At 43.2% G+C, this 7259-nt stretch overlaps 1 pseudogene; it reads left to right on the top strand.

Moving 5' to 3' along the window:
* Positions 1-4744: 4744 nt before the first annotated feature.
* LOC147027622 (uncharacterized) lies at positions 4745-6974 on the top strand (annotated as a pseudogene).
* The last annotated feature ends 285 nt before the right edge of the window (positions 6975-7259 follow it).

Genomic DNA, 7259 nt, shown 5'->3' with positions numbered 1-7259 from the left:
AGCGACTGCCCTGACTGACAGCAGGGAATGCAACTGCAAACCACCCATGCACATAACTCCTATCAAGAGACTTCTTCGACAGCACCAAGACGCTGTAATGTGTGTGGTATTTTGGTGATGGATGGTTTTGTAAAGTCAGGTTATATGATCCCCTTTCAGACTATCAAAATGACATTTAACGAACATTAATGAATTGCATTACGTGGGGTGTTCAAAAGGTTCTCAAAACGAGATGTTCAAAAGAGTTAAACACACACAAACACATGTATAACTCGCCTGATACTCAGTAGATCACAAACCTCTGCTAGGCTGGACAGTTTACGTTTTGTATCCCACTGATTGGCCGGATCTTGATCTAGACCTGAAACAAAATCTAATGGACTTGTTTTTGTCACCTACCCAATTCATCTACCTGGTTTTCTCATTTTTAAAAAGTGATTCTTTACCAATGAGAGATGGGGCCAAAAACGATATATAGCACAATATCTTAAAACCTTGTGGGCAGAGAAAACTTGTGGGCAGGTTATGAGAAAACTTGGTCGATGAGTTAGTTGGATTGGATGAGTTGGATTTCGTTTTTGGCCCTATCTCTCAATTGTGAAGAATCGCTTTTTAAAATTCTCGTATCTGGATCCGGATTTTCACCAAAATCGAATCATAACGCCCTTGTCAAATACCCAACCTGTCCACCAAGTTTCGTTTGAATCGGTCCACAATTTTTTTTAGATATCCTGCTCACAGACAAACTGGCAAACAAACAGGGGTGAATACATAATCTCCATCCACATTCAGTGGCAGAGGTAATGAAGCGTACCATATATGTCAATTAAAAAATATTCATATAGTTTCAAACAAACTATACATCATCCTAATCATCATCATCAACCATGCTCTATATTGAGCATTAGTTCTGCCAAAAGAGTTTCTTGGCAAAGGTTACAATCCTGGACGGAACACCACTCTGACGCACGAAACCATAATGAGTGTGCAGGAATTTGGAATTTGCTCAGGTGCCGTGAGAACTCACCCAGTCTGCATAGGACACTGTGGGATAAGCCTGGTGTTGGCTTCATGGTTAACGTGGTTAGCTTTTGATTTTAGAGTCTTGAGTTTTGAGACCCTGTCGCACGGTTGAAATAGCACCAGGTGGGTTGACTCACCAGTCATCCTTCTGAGGTCGATAAAATGAGTACTAGCTTAACTGGAAACAGGGGCACTGCATCAGCAGCACAGCCACGCTTCCAAAAAATGATGCAACCAGTAGCCACGGCTTCATACGAAGCAACAACTCTGGCATATTTAATGTCCACCCACTAATACCAGCACATGGGACTACATACACATTGATTCCACACCCTGCCTGAGAATTACGAATTATATGTACTAATGTGATTTTTGTTGTTGTTGTTATTAATCATGGCGTGTCTTACAATCGACCCTGTTGTCAGTTTGTCTTCGAATCTACCCTCTTAATCTTATCTATCGAATCTTATTCATTCTCATGGGAACACGGGACAGTCAGTCTCTCTCTTTCTCTCTTTCTCTTTATCTCTTTCTCTTTCACAGACAGATTAGAGAATGTAAGCTGAGCCATTCAACAGCAAGGATTAGGGAGTTGAGTGGACAGAGGAAGCAAAACTATATGTTTTGTTTCACAAGTTGTGACCACAGTGCGGTCAATCTTGTTTTCAACATGCCTTGGAAATGAAATTAAAATCGTTATCAGTCAAAATCTACCTGAGAAGGAAATCCTCTGAGAAGTCTCAAATCGAGTCCAGGGTTAAATGCTTCAGGACAACGTCCACCGAGGAAGGCCACAATCCAGAGGTTAGCTCTATGCATTGGAGGAGTTGATATAAATCACAAAACAAAACCCATCCCTCTCCCTTCCACAGATCTCATGTCTCTGTTCCCCACTGTTTTGTCCTTCCCTCTCCCACTCCTCTTGTCTCCTGCTCCCCTTGTTGTACATTTTGTGTTTGCTCTCATATGAACCTCGACATTGTAGACAAAAATAAATTAAAACATTTTTTAAAGCTCAAACCAGAAATAATTGAGAAAATCCGTTCAATCACTGCATTGCAGTGTCAGAGTAATAGACAATTTTCTCTGCAGCGTAAGAGCCCGACAACTGGAACAGGTGCTCAAACCTCAATCAAAACGATGACATTAAAGGTATCAATCTGAAACGTTCCAGAGTGATCATGCATCAGATGAAACAAATGTGTAGCAAAGAATGTCATCTATACAAATATAATACCCTGTGTGTCTGTGTCTTCCTGTGTATGTGTGTTTGTCAGTGCCATAGCTCATTGACGATGACAGCTAGAGACTTGAAACTTTGCATGCATACCAAGGGGACGGACCTCCAGAGTGTGCACCTGTGGATGAATTTTTTTAATTCGGTCCAAAAAGAAAATTTTAATTGCATACTTTTCCTGTCATTGGGGATGGGTACTTCTGCTATACGTAATAAATGGATGGCTACAATCGGCACAAATTATTCTAAAATTCCAACTTCCTGACCAGTGGCTTTTATTGAAACCATTGTGTTATTTAAAATACAAAGGTTGTAATTAATTATTGTCTGAATTGCAGAGATATAAATAGTGACTTTGGGATGGAGCATGTAACAACTTGCCAGTTTACTTATTTCATGTCGGTTGGATTCCTTTATCCATTGAGTGTGGTTTCAGACACACATATTTCCTGTAGACTTTTTGTACTTAGGTCAATGCTCCTAGAAAGAGCTGCAGAGCATAAGGTATCCAGCTCTTCTGATGAGCAGACTGACATTGAGCTGGACATTAAGATGAACTAACAACAGGGTAGATTGATGTGCGCAAATGGACAAGGCGTAAAAATACAAACAACATCAACAAAAATTATGACCACCTTGCTTCATTATGATTCTTCTTGGTCTATACTCGTTTTGACCAACCCAAGTTAAGTGGTGTGCCTCCTCCAAGTGTTGTGATGAGAAGTAAGCTTCCTCTGCACTTCAGGGGGATTTTCAATTCCAGGGCCAGAATCTCTGGGGCATAACTGGTAAGATAGAATTACAATCTGCTAATGATGAGTGACATAAGTAGAGATTTTTTTTTTGCCTTAAGTTTTATTTTTAACAGAGTCAAACAAAAGAATAAGTTAAAAATATTTTTGCTTTATCTGTTACTAAAATGAGCAGCGTCCATCCGTGTGTCAGGCTTTATCTAAAGGGTTTCTGCTGTCATAGAGTAATCAAAATGGTACTGTTGGAAAGCTAATAATCGACTTACTTGGAACAAAAATTTCAAAGTTGTAAAATGCTGTGTCCATTTCAATCTTAATAATTCATTTTAGTGGGACTTGGAGCTTAATGTGGTGGTTCCAACGGTGCCATTTTGATTTTCTACTAGATGACCAGTGAACCCATTTGGTTCCCGTTGTGACAGCGGTTAATGACAAAAAAATCATTTCAAGAAAAAAAAAAAGATAGCTCAGCAAACTATACCGCTGTGGTTGTTTGCATTGATCAAATACTCCCGAAGAGTACAGCGGATAAGCTCTCGTATTATAACAATTGTGGATTTTATGAGAAAAGCATGAAATTTCGAGCATAGTTAGTATATACCATAAGGTTTATTTTCAGATGTGGAGGGAAGTCGGATTAAACCTCTGAGGACCGTGAGAGGTCAAATCCAAGATGGCTGCCAGTCCACCGGGTCTAATGTTCAAACTCGCTTAATTTTGGAACCAAAAAGTGTAGAAAAACATTTAAGGTGTCATTTCCAACTAAATTGGGGATGTCCATTCATTTGATGATACGTTCGAGATCACCAGAATTCAAGGAAATGCATTTAGGTCAAGGTCAGGGTAAAAATTTACCAAAAATAAGCAATCAGTTTAAATTTGCAAATGAACACCCAGTGGTGATTCATGTTTGAGATGTCATTTTAAACTAATCTTAAGATGCCCATATTTTTGATGATCATTTTCAGGTTGCCAGAAGATTGTTGTCAAGATTTCAGGTTGTCATGCATTGAGGTCAAGGTCAAGACTGAAGTATCCCAAGTATGCCGATATCTGAAAATAAACCTTATGGTATGCACGAACCATGTCAGAAATTTCATGCACAATTGTTGTGGTTATCCACCTCACTTAATAATATACCCTAGATGTAAAATGTGGTATGGTGGTTGGTGCTGACATTGTGTTTTTTGTGTTTCAGAATCCCCTCTCTTGCCGTGGTCATTTCGTCACAACCATGCTGAAGCATCACATCCTGATGGACCCTACCCAGCCCTCTACATCCAAGTGATCCAAGCCACCACCCAGCACTAACTGGGACATTTGTGTCCTCTGCCAAGTAGTAACAGATGAATCTTTACAGTATCCACTCAAATCAACGAAACAGCCTGCTGGTAGTGGCTTTGCATCCCTGACAGAAGACCTTCTCCAGTTCCATGCCCTTCAGCACATGCCAATGGACCTCAATCTGGAGCAATTGGATGACTGGGACGGCAAAGAATCCACTCTGAAGGCACACAGGGCTGAGTGGCATAATAAATGTCGGCTAAAATTCAACAAAAAGGCATTTGATGAGCAAAGTCAGCGAGAATTAACTACAAGACAACAACGAAGCACCTCTACTGTGCACATGCGATCTGCTCACAGCCATCCACAGTTCACAGAGCCCACTTGTTTCTTCTGCAATGAGGCTGCTGGTTCTGCAGACTCACATAAAGCATAAACCTACAACATTGACACAAATGTGCAGAAGTGTGCCCTTGAACTTGAGGACACTGCTTTTTTGGCCAAGCTTGCAGCAGGAGACATGATTGCCATTGAGGCAAAGTACCATCACAACTGTCTGCGTTCACTGTACAACAGAGCCAGGCAGGCTGCACCCAAAGGCAATAATGGAGATGATTCTTGCCTGCATGGCATAGCCTTTACTGAGCTTGTGGTATTCTTTGAAGACATGAATAGTGATGAGGACAGCACTCCTGTGTTGAAACTGATAGACATCACTCAGCTGTACAAGGTCAGACTGGAGCAGCTTGGTCTGACTGTAGAGAAACGGATTCACACCACCAGACTGAAAAACCGACTGCTTTCTGCACTTCCCGATCTGAGGGCATGTTCACATGGAAGAGACACACTTCTGAGTTTTGAGAAGGACATTGAACCAGCCATCATGATAGCCTGTGATCATGACAGTGATTCCATGCACTTAATGCGAGCAGCACAGGTGGTATGCAAAGAGATCTTTGACTCAAGTTTCGCCTTTGATGGAGACAAACTGCCAGCAGGAGGCTGTGCCACCATCCCTCTTGGCTCTATTCAACATCATACTCGATGGGGCAAACATCAAGCATCAGACTCACCTGGTCCACACAACCACCAGAAAACCTGCCCCAGCAATCTCCCAATTAAAGGTGTTCAACAGCGTGAAGCATACACGGAACGTGTATTCATCAAGCTCAGCACGTCATAGCCGCAGCCAAGAAACACCACTTCCACTCTATCTGTCTCTCAAGATCCATGCAGTTACATGAAGTAGAGGGCTGGTTGACACACTGTTCAATCTGGGATTGTGTGTCTCCTTTGACAGGCTGTTGGAACTCACATCAGACATTGCCAATGGTGTCTGCCATCACTTTATGGTGAAACATGTAATGTGCCCACAAAAGTTGCGTCATGGACTATTCACAACAGGAGCTGTGGGCAACATCGACCACAATCCAAGTTCTGCAACAGCCAAAGATTCCTTCCACGGCACCAGAATCTCACTTATGCAGAATCCGTCACACACATGGCGGAACTGATCACGGTGTACTAGTGATTAGTCAGGGTGGCTCTTTCACCAAGTCAGTGACACCTCTGCCATCAGCCTACACAATTGTGCCACCAGCTGCCCTCAAGACAAAGAACTTCAATGAACCGGCTGTAAAAGGTCCCGTGACACCTTCCAACCTCCTGGCTGCTGCAGCTGCCACAGAAGATGAGTATGCATGGCTCAACAAAGTCAAGACAGCTGTTGAAAACTCTACCATGGATGGCTGGATATCGTGGTCTGCCTACCACACTGACATGCACCAAGCTGTCATCTCACCTCCAGCAATCAACACACTATTGCTTCTGTTTCTTGACAATGCACACTCAGTGGCAATGATACGGCACTTCGTGGACATTGTCAAAACAGCAGTTCAGCACTTGAACCCTGGTCAGATTCCCGTCCTTGCTGCTGACCAACCACTGTATGCTCTTGCTAAGGAAGTCCAGTGTACCTGGCCAGCCACTCACGGAGAGGATCACTTCATGATCATGTTCGGTGGTGTACACATTGAGTGGCCACATTGAAGTTGCTGGGAGACTGCCTGGAAGACAGTGGCTGGATGAATGCCCTGGTACAGGCTGACATTGCAAGTTCCGGAACAGCAAATTCCTTCATGCATGCCAGCCATGTCACCAAGACCCACCATGCACACCAGGTCACAGCTGCAAGCCTTTATACACTTCTCCAACAAGCTTACAGTGAAGACTGTACATCCGTTGATATTGATGCCATGCAACCTGATAGTCTGCCTTTTGAGGAGTGGTGCATACAGCGAGCAAAGGCCAGTGTCCACTTTGACTACTGGCTTAAGACCCTGTCATTGGAGCTTCTCTTGCTGCGGTACATCAGGTCACTTCGTGAAGATAACTTCCTGCTGTACGTGGAATCCTTGATGGAGATCATGCCCTGGATGTTCGCCCTAGAACACACGCACTACTCCAGATGGCTTCCCGTACTCATCCGTGACATGATGACTCTCGCTGAAAAACACCCAGATGTCCTAGGAGAATTCAAGTCTGGAAATTTTGTGGTGCATCAAACCAGCAACAAGTTCTCTGCCATGGCACTTGACCAGTCCCATGAGCAGAACAATGCAATGGTGAAAGGTTCTGGTGGGGCTATTGGACTGACTGGCAATCCAGACACTGGATGATAGCAGGGCCAGAAATTGCCAGGATCACTACAGAGTTTGAGGAACAGGCCATAAAGCAACAGGATGGTGCTGGTGACACTGGACACAATCACCATAACCAGCAACCTGGAGTGCAAGCAGCATTCCTGAAGAAGGTTAAGACACTTGTGACAGTGCTGGAAGAGATGGGGAATCCATTTCTAAAACACAGCCAAGACCTACTAGTCATTGACACAAGGGATATCATGGACACCCAAGTGGCTGAAACTGTGAGAAGGATCGAGACCCTTGGTGAGGAGCAGTACA

This window comes from Eptatretus burgeri, chromosome 4 (genome assembly GCF_056783735.1).
Source record: "Eptatretus burgeri isolate ZD-2024b chromosome 4, Ebu_testis_v1, whole genome shotgun sequence".
Taxonomy (NCBI): domain Eukaryota; kingdom Metazoa; phylum Chordata; class Myxini; order Myxiniformes; family Myxinidae; genus Eptatretus; species Eptatretus burgeri.
Note: the sequence above shows the minus strand (reverse complement) of the source record. Positions and strands in the feature narration are given on the sequence as shown.